Below are 15,192 nucleotides of genomic sequence, written 5' to 3'. Positions count from 1 at the left end.
TTTCCGTTCGATGGCCGTACAGTCCAGAAAAAGTATGCCACTCAGGCAAAATCACCATTGCCAATGGGGCAGTCCCATCAACGCACCAGGTCAAAGATTCCCATTTGGTAAGACGCTGCTCGCCTTCGTCTGACAGCAATCGTCGACCCTTCAATGCCTTTCGTAAGGGACTGAAGGTCTGATAACTGCGTGAGGAGAGATCAGAGAACTATAGGGCGGGTGCTCGAGTGTCTCCCACTTGAATTGAAGTAACTTCTTCGTTATATTTGCGATATGGGGACGTTTAATTTCATGAACCAGCAGCACCCCTCGTCACACCATTTCACAACTGTTTTCGATGAACATACTGTGCCACACACATTCTGCATTCTCCGATGGTTCTCTAGCAATATCCATTCTTCAGCAGCCAAGAAAAGAACACCACCACGTTGCCCATCTTTGGACGCATTTGGTAATAACATCGCCATAGTTCACACTTCCGCATTTACCAGCCGCACATCGGAAAGACACGAATACCAGACTAATCACTTGCCTACACGTCTGTGCTTATATACCCGCATCGGAGTCGCGCTGTGTTGCATATAGGCTACCACGTTCAAAATCACTTGCAATTGCAGCAGCAGTATGCGATCTGACAACTGTGCCATACATTTGTGTTATATAGGCGTTGCTGAACGCAGCACTGTACTCGCCTGTTTATGTACACTATGTAATCAAAAGTATCCGGACACCACCAAAGACATACGTTTTCCATTTTAGGTGCATTTTGCTGCCACATACTGCCAGGTACTCCATATCAGCGACGTCAGCATGGTGAGAGAGCAGAATAGGGCACTATGCAGAACTCACAGACTTCGAAGGTGATTGGGTGTCACTTGTGTCATACGTCTCTACGCGAGATTCCCACACTCCTAAACATTCATAGGTCCACTGTTTCCAATGTGAGAGTGAAGTGGAAACTTGAAGAGACACATACAGCACAAAAGCGTTCAGGCCGACCTCCTCTGTTAACTGACAGAAACTGCCGACAGTTGAAAGAGGTTCGTAATGTGTAATAGGCAGACATCTATCCAGACCATCACACAGGAATTCCAGCTGCATCAGGATTCACTGCAAGTACTATGACAGTTAGGTGGGATGTGAGAAAACTTGGATTTCATGGTCTAGTGGCTGCTCATAAGCCACACATCATACCAGTAAATGCCCAACGACGCCCCACTTGGTGTAAAGAGCGTAAACATTGGACAATTCAACAGAGGAAAAACGTTGTGACGAATCACAGTACACAATGTGGCGATCCAGTGGTAGGGTGTGGGTATGACGAGTGCCCAGTGAACGTCATCTGCCAGCGTGGGTAGTGCCAACAGTAAAATTCAGAGGCAGTGGTGTTATGGTGCGGTCATGTTTTTCATGGAGGGGGCTTGCACCCCTTGTTGTTTTGCTTGGCACTATCACAGCACAGGCCTACATTGATGTTTTAAGCTCCTTCTTGCTTCCCACTGTTGAAGAGCAATTCGAGAATGGCGATTGCATCTTTCAACATGGTGGAGCACCCGTTCATAATGTACGGCCTGTGGCGGAGTGTTTACACGACAATAACATCCCTGTAATGGAATGGCCTGCACAGAGTCCTGACCTGAATCCTATAGAACACTTTTGGGATGTTTTGGAACGCCGCCTTTGTGCCAGGCCTCACCGACCGACATCGATACCTCTCCACAGCGCAGAACTCCGTGAAAAACGGGCTGCCATTCCCCAAGAAACCTCCCAGCACCTGTTTGAACGTACGCCTGCGAGAGTGGAAGCTGTCATCAAGGCTAAGGTTGGGCCAACACCATAATGAATTCCAGCATAACCAATGGAGGGCGCCATGAACTTGTAAGTCATTTTCAGCCAGATATCGGGATACTTTTGTTCCCATAGTGTATCTTTGCATGTGAATACTCATGCCTATACCAGTCTGTTTGGCGCTTACGTGGTATCTTTCAATTTCATTAAACGGCAACTAGGTCCTGTTAATTTCATTGAGGTGAAAAAACGGGGTTCAAGACACCCTGTAATGTGTCTCCGCCGAACGCCAGCAATACCGGCCACCCGCGGAACGGGCCTGTAATGCGGGTCCCGGACCAAGCAGGGGTTAGCTTTGCCGGTCCCCCGGTGTATGCAAACTCACTCATGTGCGTCATCAGTGGTCGCGGTATCTACGGTTCTACTTTCTTATGCACACCACGTGATGGGACATAGTCAGATATGTATCCTGGAGTGGGTGTACTATATGGGCCCGCGCCGAGGCGCGGTAGATATTCATATCGAGTCAGCCCCTCCTGGTAGGAGCCGAAGCGCCATCCACAGTCCGCCGAACGTTGACACGTCGACCGCTGGAAGTCTTCACATTGTCGGCATCCCAGACGGTTATGTGGTCTCGGATGGTGCTCATCCTGGCTTACTGCAGTAGCTGTTTCGTTGATTAACTTTTACGGCATGGTCGAACTTCTATCTTGCGCACTGATATTAAGATGTGTTTGAACTGGAACAATTTTCTGATTTAATTTCTTTATTGTTGGCCTCGGAAGTAGTTAGCAGAACGGTTACATTTTGTGTCTGAAGAATCTTTCTGTATGGACATTAGACATGTAATAAAATACTTGTGACTTGAAACTTTCTTTTTTCTTTTCTTAGCCAATGGACATAGCACCCTGATCCCCCCCACCACCTCCTTGCACTACATTGTAGATTTTTTCCCTTCAATTCACAGTAGCTGTATGTATGGACGACCTATGCTAAGTGGTGCTTCATATAGAAAGATGGCTGAAGAAAATAGACAAGGGATAACAAACTTTTATAGAAAATACCACGACTTGACTCATACTTTAGTGTTAAGAATGTAAGTGAACCGTGCCGTGTGACTGTGAACATTCAGGGAAGTTGTGGTTCAAAACCGTAACAATGAACAGAGTAGCTCTGTAAGTGAAGCCGATATTAGAATTCTAAATGGTAAACAGAATGCACGATTTCTAACTTTCAAAGTTCCAGAAGGATGTCAAGAAGTCACATGTTCTTAAGAAGAGGATTTTTCTGTTCCCAGGAATGATCTATTCTATCGGGAAAACAATGACCAGACACTGGATTATTTGGTTAAAATGGTATTAATCAAAAACAAAAAATGTTCATTTTTGTACGTCCTCACAGCGATACACTACTCAGTGATTTTGCAGCAGAAAACAGTTTCAGTCGATTTTCGTGAGGGGGAAATTATCAACCATGAATATCTTCTATATTCTCCTAGGCAAGGATCGCGGTTCTGTTCATATTGCAAATTAGTTAGTTTAGCATCTCAATTTGCAACATCTAATTTCAGTGGCTGGAGCCATGCTGGAATACAAATAGCTGAAGTGTAAAATTCTACCTGGTTGAAAATGAAAAATAGAGGAAATAGGATGAACAGAATGGACAGATGGTCAACAACATTGCGTTACATATTGGAGAAACGTGTTAAAAAGAGTTGTTTCTGAAGTTAAGAAGCTAGATACTAGGGATCCAACATTTCACGGAGACAAAGAGGTTTTTAGCTCTGTGCAAAATGAAAATTTAAAAATTTGTAGCAATAAAATGAATCATCCATCTCAAAAAATTTTATCTCAACAATTGAAATATCTGTGGATATTTAGTTCGGCGCCGTCCTTTAAACGGTCGCCATTGAATAGTGGCAGAATAGGTGGGCAGATAAATAATGGAAATTGATTAATAATTGCTGCTTGAATAATTAAAAAAATAATTGGAAAGAATAACTGAAAGAAATTGGAAGGTACGCATATCCTGGGTGAACTATAACTGGTACTAATATGAACGGACCTTCAATGTCAATACATTTAAGATCAGTATTCATCATTTAAGTTACGTACTTCTTCACTTTACTTCCATTGTGGGTACTCCTGATTATAACAATGCCTATGCAGGACTGCTCGTCCGCTGCTCGGGCAAATTCCACTTGTCTGCTCTGAACCTTCCGATGCAGGATTCTTGGCGCGGGCGAAATGATGAACAGACAGGTGTGGTCGATGTGAATATATGACGAAAACTTTACTTTCCTAATAACTTTTTCTAACACTTTTAATGTACGCCTAAAGTAAATATTTTTAAGCAATACTGGTGTGGTGGATCTCGTCATACGTCCGCCCGCTACCACTTACAAAAACAAACAGGTGAAGATACAGAAATTAATCAATTGAAGAGCGTATGTCTTTTTTTGTATCAAAACATTATCACTTCCACATAACGACTCATTAATTTACCTTTGGCTTTGTATATATGTACCTTACATGTACAACAGGAAAAGAACGAAGAAAGAAAAAAATAATATGATTTATTATACCATATAACAAGATTTGGTAACTCCGGAAAGTATTTACTTTATACTTGTCACCAGCAACTTATTAAGATTTAATACATCTTATGGGGAGGTTAGCGATCCAAAAAATACATAATGGAGTTATTTCTTCTAAATATTTTTCAGTGATAGGTTCTGTACCGGATACATCACTTAATGACTAGTTCAATGTAATAACTGGGTACGTAAATGAAGATGGACTCTCAGTTGGAAGATTTCTGTGTTTTCTAAGGAATTCTGGTCAGACTGGAGAAAAGCTTTCTGAAGCAGTTATGAATTGTTGATAGTTCCAGTCTCAGATCTTGAGGGGGGAAAGGGGAAACGGGGAGGGGTGGGGGGGCAAACCGGAGTATTTGCCCCTGGCGGCAGTTTCAGGGGGTGTCAAATTCATATTCTTGAAGGGAGAAACCTTGTTTCCCAAAGTGCCTAGCACCCAGCGCACATTCGTCTATCGATCGTTCAAATGAAGTTGATACGCATCCCTGTTGGTTTTTGAACACATTCTAAGTTGAGATCTGAACGAATCACGAGTTGATTTTTGAATGCGTGCATAGTGTTACGTGATGTCTCTGCCAGCAGAATGCCCCTCACATCTAGAAATAAAAAACTTTGCCGCAGACAAAAGGGGATGGGGCTATACGAATTGAGCCAAATAGATCCGAACAAGTGAATGCTAATCGCTGTGTTTTATATGGTGTATTAGGAGTGCGAATGATGAGCACTGTTGTAATTAGGAGGGTAATCCCAAAAGTAAGGTCTCCTATTTTTTTGTAAGTACAGAACTCTGTGTGGCAGTTGGTCACACTGTTACGAAGAGTGCTTCACGTGCTGTGTGTAAACACCCACATGCCGCGCTGAGGCGCTCAGTCTTGGCTTGGCAGCCGTTGACAATGGAGCTCCCATTGGATGTTACCGCCAAGTGCGAATTGTGCGCAGTTATTCGGTTTTTGAACGCAAAGGGCTCTGCGCCGATTGAAGTCCATCGCCACTTGAAGGAAGTGTACGGTGAGTCGTGCATGGATGTCAAAAATGTTCGTAAGTGGTATTGAGAGCTTGCAGCTGGTCGGACCGAAATTCACGACGAACAAAGGAGCGGGAGACCGTCAGTTTCTGAGGAGACAGTGTTAAAGGTTGAGCAAAGCATGCGTGAAGATCGGTGGATCACCCTGGATGATCTCTGCACGTTGGTTCCTGAGGTTTCCCAAAGCACCGCTCACAGAATTTTTACGGAAACATTGAACTACCGGAAAGTGTGCACACGATGGGTGCCACGCTTGCTGACTGAAGACCACATGCGGCAATGAGTTGATGCTTCCCGCGCATCTCTTCACCACCTTACAGCCGAACAGGACACTTTCTGGACTCAATTGTCACAGGCGACGAAACCTGGGCATACCACTTTACACCTGAGACCAAGCAACAATCACGCCAGTGGCGGCATCCTTCTTCACCAAAGCCGCGGAGCTGGCGGCGAGCTGGTATGACATGGGCATACGAAAACTGCCACAGCGTCTACATAAATGCATCAACAGAAATGCCGATTATGTCGAAAAATAGCTAAATGTTCAAGTTGTAAACTGATGTAAACCATTGTAGAAATAAACAGGTCTATGTACGTATACAAAAATATGAGACCTTATTTTTGGGATTACCCTCGTACTAGCGAAATCCATGGATTCAGACTACCAGAGTGGAAATAAACGAATAACAGGTAAGGAAGATTACACATTAATTTCTTAGTGTATCCAAGAAAATGAAATTTTGACAGAAAATTTCTGCCAGATCGCTACAGTGATACAGTTAGCAGCCGCTTAATTCCATTCTCAGAATAGCGCAGAAAATGCGTTGTGCGAACACGTAATAACGCCTAGCCGGACAATAAACGCGGGATAACTAAACAGGCGATTCTGGTGGATTAGTGAACTTAATCGGAGAATAGGTTTTACACTGGCAGGAAAAGTTACAGAATTATTGATGACAAGATTGTTTGTTAGAGAGAGGAAAGAGAAAAAAAACGGGGACATCACATAAATTATATGGAAGAATATGACGATTCCAAATTTATATAAAAACTTCATATTACTACTACTACTACTACTACTACTACTACTACGACTTTTTGATATCGTGTTTGAGAATCTGGAGAATATGAATGAAAATGGTTCAAATGGCTCTGAGCACTATGGGACTTAACTTCTGAGGTCATCAGTCCCCTAGAACTTAGAACTACTTAAACCTAAGGACATCACACACATCCATGCCCGAGGCAGGATTCGAACCTGCGACCGTAGCGATCACACGGTTCCATACTGTAGCGCCTAGAGCCGCTCGGCCACTTCTGCCGGCAATACGAATGAAATATGAAACTATTTCTTAATATAAAACTTTTTGCTTGTTGCAGGCCTAATAGGCATTTGATATTGGTACTTCGTGAATTATATTCTGTAGTGTTATTTATGTAAATGAAGTAGATAAAAATGGCCATCTGTGCCAAAAAGGCGTGTGTTACAATTGCTGCAGTATTGGACAGGACTGTTTCGTTTTATTTAGCAGATAGTGACAAAATAGAAGTAATCAAATTGAGGAATCACACCAGCCTTGGGTACTATTCGTATAAACAGCTTTTTCAATACTAGGCAGTGACATTTTGATTTTTCATGTAGCAAAACTTTTGTCGAACTTTGATGAGGTCATAGATTCTTCCACAGAAAGAAAAGCACTCCGTTTAAAAGATGTAGCAAGATTAGAGAGAAAAAAAGTGCTGAGACCTAAGGATTGAAGAATTGTGTACTGTCTTACTTGTCTCTTGCCTTTACTGCTTTTATGATTCCTATATTTAATTTTGTCACACACAAGAGAAAGTTATTAGCTAATAATAAAAAGTGCAAATTTTTCGAAGAGTTCTTATTCTCCCAGTCACAAATAATCCCATCCTGTATTAATTGAGAGGCATTTTCATTTTCACTGTCCTGAATATAGGTTTGATGGCTTCCTCTACAAAATATACACGTTTGAATTCCACAGAGTGAAATACAGCGACGGGTGATAGAAGAATGTTGTGTGCAGAGTTGTGGCGCTGCACTTTGGCACAGTTAAGACCCTATAACATGTATGTTTTATATATCAAACTCTTCAGAAAGATTTGCACTAGAAAATGAAGATACCTTTGAAAAATCGATTATTCTTTTAATTTGTGACATTCCACCTCAAACACTCGAAGGGGAGGGGAGGGGTAGCCATTATCGAGTTTCTGCCCCAGTTTGGAGATATCGTAGATCTAGGGCTGATAGTTACACGAACTGAAATTTGACAACCGTAGAGGTCAGTCATACATTAATGCAGCAAACATGTCTGTACACATTCAGGCTTGCAAGTAAAACTCTAGGGCTGAAACACACTAATTTTCTTCAGTCTATGTTGGGGTCACTCACAGTATATAGTCGGCTCACAGGATGCACAATGCTGCACAGCTGCAACACGGTTTTTTGAGTTAATTCAGGATTTATACAACTTCGCTACAGATTCTACAGGTCGATAGAACATCTTCGAAAGTATTTTGATCCTGAGAGCGTAACACTGAAGTCAGTGTTTACAACACGGTGGTGTGTAAGTGAGGATGCTTGTAAAAGTGTGAATGCAGATCGGAAACCTGTGTTTTATGCATTAAGAGCAATTTCAGAAAATGAGTGGTAGAGTTAGATGTGAAGCACAAGATCTTAGAAAGTTTAGCAATATTGGGGGATCTTTCATAACATCAGTGAATGGTTGTGTTCCGCAAGTCCGGCAGAGAAATAAAAAACTGCAAGCTGAGGATGTAGACATTTCTACTTCTGTTGAAACAGATGACACTCTTACAATGTTTTTAGCTGAGCTTCAGACATCTTTTTTATTTCACAAGGATTAAACTGAAAAGGAACTTATGGATATCAGGAATTCAGACTCAGTTCCACCTCCTTCAGCTACTGCGAATCAAGAAAGGAAATGTCAAAGTAAACATTAGAGATTCTTTGATGAATCACCTGACTCAGAAGACGACCACAAATGCCCTGGATTAGATTTTGTTGAGATCTGGAGAAGAAAATCTCGTATTAAGATTATGCAAACTCTTCAGGATAAGTTACAGAAGAGTTTGTGTGTACAGAGAATATTGCTTAAGATTTTCATTTCTCTCGACCATCACTGAACTAGAAGCTTTTCAGGTATATGATGCTGCATAGAAACATTGAGCCCTCTATAATTCTGTCATAGGGAATATCTTTGGTGAAGAATGAATACATTTTAAAAGCTAGCTGTTTTCTATGAAGAAAAAAGATAGTGATAAGTTGCCCTGTCTCTCTTTCTGTACAATGTTGGTTAAAAAAATTAGTATGCCTATTCAAGTGTGTACACAGCACCCAAGATTTACAACTGTACTCCAGCAACAAACTGTTCAGCTGAAATGTCTTTTTCTGTTTTAAAATGGATTTACGACTGACTTCCTACAGACAACAGAAAAGAATTACTGGGAAATTCTTTAGTACCAGCCATACAGTCAGGCATGTTAGTCTGGATTTTCGGAAAGTGGTAAATGAATTCGCAGATGCAAAAGGAGGAAGGAAGTCGTTTCTCTAAGTTCGCTAAATTTTGGAAAAGGTCAGTTAAATCATATTGTAAAATGTATCTGGGGCTGACTAAATTTCACATTTAACTATTTTTGTTCTAGCATATTAAACTGTAATATTTTCTTTGTATTTTTGTCATATATTGTTCCCAAGTTTGATGTTTCTGTGATAATTTTTCAGTAAAAGATGATATTGAAATGTAGTAGTTACTTCATTATTTTTTAATATTCAACTTGACACACATCCTTTGTGTTGCCACATATTATTTCAGTACTTCAATAACGTTTAGAATTGAAGTTAATGATTGCACAGCTTTATTTCTGGCAGTCCATAAATGATTAGCAATGCTAAAGTTTAGGGGAAAAAAAAGTTACATGTAACTGCACCAGCCCATGTTATTCCAGTATTAAATGCTTCCAACGTATCAGACTGACCATGCGACATCTAGTGTCAACCTTCTATGAACAAAGCTACCAGTAGAGGCCACAACATGCCTTCCCAATGAAACTTCATCCTTTGATTTTTTGTCATCCTAGTAAGTGTAATTTTATCCCCATGTAGCTTAGAAATGTTTATTGTTTTACTTCCAACATACCAATAGTTAGTTTCTCCATTGACTTCCACACCGTATGGGGATGTTTGTGCCGCCGATGCCATGATGCTGCCTGCACATCTGGATGCAACCAGCTGCTGCAGTTGTTCTGGATTCTTGTCAAATACAAAAAAATCGATTGAATACCTGATTGGATAATCAGGTAATGTATCAGGACAATCATCACCTTGTCCAAATAATACACTAGCTATATTTTCTTACACTAAGTGCTCGAAGTCAGCTCTGCGACCACAGACAATTTGTTCAACAACGTCTCGAGCAGTGTTAACAGCAGAATCGCATTTACCAGCCAAAGTTTCACTAACTGATACTCATCTACAGAGTCATCATCTATCACGTGTACCAAAAAGATTTGTATTGGAAAGGTCTATCCAATCTAACCTTCATAGAATAAGTCGTATTGAGTTACTGTCCTGAATGATTTCAAAGTGTAACAAACACACAAATCTAGCTGTGGCAGAAGCAAATGCCAGACTGATTCATTGTAATAAATCTCAAATCCCACTTACAGAATAAAGTAATCTCATACAATGCACCCATTCAACCAATTTTCGATGGCCTGTAGCCGTTTCCAGCAACAAGTCTTGCCACTGGTTTTTTCAACAGGTATTACATTCCAAATTAGTCATGAAATGTGCTACTTCCTCAAACACAGATTTCAGAGTAACGACAACTCTGAAATGGGATAAATTCAAGCTCCGACAGATACTGACAATCTCACTCCCTGTGTATCATATGTGAATGGATTAACAACAGAGGAAAACAAAATTACTGGTATGCAATATACCCGCCACTAGGGTGTTTTGTGGAGTGCAGATTTCTATGATCTCCACACTTCTATGAACACTATCACTTGCATACTGCACTTATTTGCACTGCTGTAGAGCAGGCCAGGCCAGGCCAAGATTTTCCCTCACGCAGTTACTGGCACCCCGTGAGCACAGCAATCTGCTCAGTGCTCCAGCTTCCCCAGTCACTGTGCTGTATGTGAGAGAGATATGTCGAAGGAACACTTGTTTGCAACACAGCGCAACTACTTCAGATAGCTGAATATTGGAGCATACTTTAATGAGAAGCATTTTTATCCCACGTGTTTGTTTATTTTCAACTTTTTATGGACCCTTCATTCATGTGTTGAACCAAACACTGAAATAACATTAGCGCCCCGTGTGCAGTCGAGATGTTTAGGTACCTGCAATATCTGTATAGACAAACTAGATGTACCAGTTCATACAGGCGCAGCTGAATGCAGCAAAAACACATTGATTTTACCCGCATTAATGTAATCTGTGAGGGTGGTGGAAAATTTGGAAACGAGTGATCAAAAGTATCTGGACACCCCCAAAAACATACATTTTTCATGTTAGATGCTTTGTGCTGCCACCTACTGCCAGGTATTCCATATCAGCGCCTCAGTAGTCATTAGAGATCGTGAGGGAGCGGAATGGGGTGCTCCGTGGAACTCACGGACTTCGAACATGGTCAGGAGATTGGGTGTCACTTGTGTCATATATCCGAATGCGCAATTTCCACACTCCTAAACATCCCTAGGTCCACTGTTTCCGATGTGATAGTGACGTGGAAACATGAAGGGACGCGTACAGCAAAAAAGCGTTCAGGTCGACCTCGTCTGTTGACTGCCAGAGACCGCCGACAGTTGAAGAGGGTCAAAATGTGTAATAGGCAGACATCTATCCAGACCATCACACATGAATTCCAAACTGCATCAGGATCCACAAGTACTATGACAGTTAGGCGGGAGATGAGAAAACTTGGATTTCATGGTCGAGTGGCCGCTCATAAGCCACACACCGTGCCAGTAAATGCCAAACGATGCCTCGCTTGGTGTAAGGGGCGTAAACATTGGACGACTGAACAGTGGAGAACCGTTGTGTGGAGTAACGAATCGCGGTACACAATGTGGCAATCCGATGGCAGGGTGTGGGTATGGCAAATGCCCGGTGCACATCATCTGCCAGCGTATGTAGTGCCAACAGTAAAATTCGGAGGCAGGGGGGCTTGCACCCCTTGCCGTTTTGCGTGGCACTAAGACAACACAGGCCTACATTGATATTTTAAGCACCTTCTGGCTTCTCACTGTTGGTGCAGCACTCCATGAAAAATGGGATGCCGTTCCCCAGGAAACCTTCCAGCACCTGGTCGGAAGTACGCCTGCAAGTGTGGAAGCTGTCATCAAGGCTAAGGTTGGGCCAACAAGATACTGAAGTCCAGCATTACCAATGGAGGGTGCCACGAACGTGTAAGTCATTTTCAGCCAGGTGTCTGGATACTTTTGATCACATAGTGTACCTACAGATCTTTTATCAACATGTCTCGTTATAATGCTTGTAATGTGTGTCTAACAGAAAAATGGCTAGCTCGTGGAAGAAAATTATTGTATTTCTATGAGCTTCAAGTACACCGTTTCCCTCCATGGGCATGATGAACCATTGCAAACCTTTGGATGCATGGGAAGAATCTTTAAGAAAATGACTCATTTTTCAGAAGATTGAAAGCAGTACTTGTCTGGTACATTGTACATCTATCAACTAAAGTTGGGAAGTGATGAGTTACTTCAGGAGCCAAAAGCGAGAACGGTCTGACAAATCTAAATATGTTTTCAGTCATGGAACGTTTTAGAATCACTGACAACTCACGATGACATGTTTCAATCACTGAAACAGACATCTCTTGTCCACAAATGACTGCCTTGAGCTCTAGGAAATGTCCTATGTAATGAACTTAAACTGATTTTTTCATTTGTTTCATAGCATCAGTACTGTCCACCACAGCTTTCACCAAATGGTTCTCCACTTGCATCAAGACACTTAATGAATTCAAGTAACTGGTGATGTCTACCATGAAATATTTTGTCACCACTCTACTTTTAACTCAGTTTTTCCCCTGGTGACCACCTTCAGTTCAGCCATCATACAGTCATTCGTCAGAAGACGAATGCACATCATATCTTTGTAGATTATGCCGTATTGATATTCCAATAAGTATTTTTCCAGCTCATAACAGATGGCATACTAAACACTTTGCGAGGCCTTGAAATTGCACTAAAGTAAAGCACAGCTATTCCCACGCGGCACTAAATGAAGTGACTTCACTTTTTCTTCTTTGGGTAAATGCGTAGTATAGAGCCCTAGCATTCCTAATACAGAACAAATCTAACCCAAGTAGTGTTATCAGCTAGCTGCTTAGTATCTGGTAAGCAACTGCTTTGCTGTAGCAGCATCCAGCTGCAGCCTTATTTTACAGGTTGTCCTCAGTCTTCAACAGTGCCTCACCACTGCGCTATGAGGCTAGGTACGAGTACAGCCTGAGCTGTTGTGCTCACAGAGCGTTGTTTGGTCAGGCCTGCTGCAGACCATAGTTTATTTAAAGTACTTATTCTAGACTCAACGAAGATAACAGTGAACAGTCCATGAATTTTGTATGTCACAGTCGATGTGCATCTTCAAACACCCACTCCTGTACATTTATGGTATAGGGAGCACGAGTGTGCTCTGTATCACATGTGCAATACTCTACAGACAATGAAAATTGTGTTTGTTGCCTTACTAACACTAAGACGCTTTGGGTACACATCACACTGATTAATTAGGCATAGGTGAATAATCCTATATCAATGAACTCCGGAGATCTCTATAGCTATGTTAAGGGGGTATAAGCAGACAAAAAATTTCCAGATTTTCCCAGTTAAAAATACACTATACCCACAGTCAAAGTATATTTTTCCATGTTAAGTGACAGTATACTTATCCTTGGAACTGTAAAACTTACAAATCCTCTGAAAGGGCAAGTTTTTATATCTTTGTATATAATTTCCTGGCACTGTAGGAAACTAACGCCAGCAACTGAATATTTCTGACAAGCACTGTCAAACTTCAATGGTATGCACCGGATATTAAGTTACCCAGCAAAATAAATGTTCCGTCCAGTATTTCAACTTCTCTGTAGTTAAGGATAATTATACTTTTTGCCACTGTTAGTGTGTAATTTGTAGTCTATAAAAGAACTAAAATAAATATGGAAAACTCTCCTTGAAGCTTGGTCTTTGACAGCACGCATTACCCCTTAAGAAATATCAAACACAAATGTGCCAATAACTTTTAAATACTGCCATAAATGGGCGGTCCTCAGTGTTAAGTTTTGAATCAGTTTCAAGCGGTTTGTGCTTTAACACATTCATGGCATATTCTTAAATGTAACAACTCATCTTGTGTAAAAGCAATTTTACTTTAAAAGTAATGCTTCTCAAACAACCATACCCAATATTTCCCCAAGATCTATCAGAAATTTAAACAGTTGTAACATCATGGTCATTGATAGCAGTTTGTTGTTACAAAGTACTGCACATTCTTCATCCTAAAGCCTTTAACACATTTTGCTGTTGGCAGTCACTTGTATGTGCACCTTTTGTTTTTGTAAATGACACGTTTTCTTGCAACTAAAGTTTTATTTTGGCGTTCTCTTGTTTATCTTTTATTGCTGCAATATTATCGTGTAATAGTGGACCAATGTAAAATTCTTTGTTAGCACATCAGTTCTTACCATTCAAAACACAAACATTTAACTCAAAATTTAAACAATGAAAAATTACCAGAATTCTAAAAATTCCCATGTTTTTCCTGGATGAAAAAATTTCAAGATTTTTCTTGTGGTGTATACACCCTGTATATTTTCATGTCAGCACCAATCTTATGAAAAACCTATAATAAATTTTTAAGTTCCCTTTTTGGAGGGAACAATACAGACACCAGAGTTGGGTGCAACACTATTTTGAGCGTCATCTTAGTGTGCGTTCATGTGGGCTACATTTTATGGCAATATTTGGCACCAACAGCTTTGCTGTCAACACCACTGCAATACAGGGCAATTTAATGATATTGCCAGGGAATAATGCTGATGTTGCAGGTTGTCTGCATAGGGCTACTGTTTTCTATTGCAGGAAATCTGCTCTGTTCTTGTTGTAAATGCTACCCTATCACTGACAGCACTGCAGTCGTATGTATTTTTTCACTTTTGTCCAGAAGTTTGTGTACATAAATACAATCACCTGTTTTGTCAGTCACTTGATGCGAGTTCATTATGTACTGCAATGAAGTGAACAAAAAGAGAATTACGAATTGCTTACATCCACAGCCCTGGGATGTCAATATTCTTCCCTCCAGGGATTCCCATTTCAGTTACCAAAGCTTCTATGTTACACTTAAATGTTGTTTGAACCTACCGGTAACAAATCTAGCAGCCCACTTCTGAATTGCTTCGATGTCTTACTTCAATACGACCCGATATAGATCCCAGACAATCTAGAATATGTCATCCCAGCATCTTTTACCGGTATGCTGTCTCCTTTACAGGTTAGCCACTCTTTCCTAAAATTCTACCATTAAACCGAAGCTGACCACTTGCCTTCCCTACCACAGTTCTTACATGGTCATTCCACCTCATATCGCTTTACAACATTTTTCTTAGATATTTAAATGACTTGACTGTCAAGCAGTACACTAGTAACACTGTATCTGAACATTATAGATTTGATCTTCATAGTCATCCACATTAACTTACATTTTTCGACATTT

The sequence above is a fragment of the Schistocerca americana genome, chromosome 9 (genome assembly GCF_021461395.2).
Source record: "Schistocerca americana isolate TAMUIC-IGC-003095 chromosome 9, iqSchAmer2.1, whole genome shotgun sequence".
NCBI lineage: Eukaryota > Metazoa > Arthropoda > Insecta > Orthoptera > Acrididae > Schistocerca > Schistocerca americana.
This window is presented reverse-complemented; position numbering follows the sequence as displayed.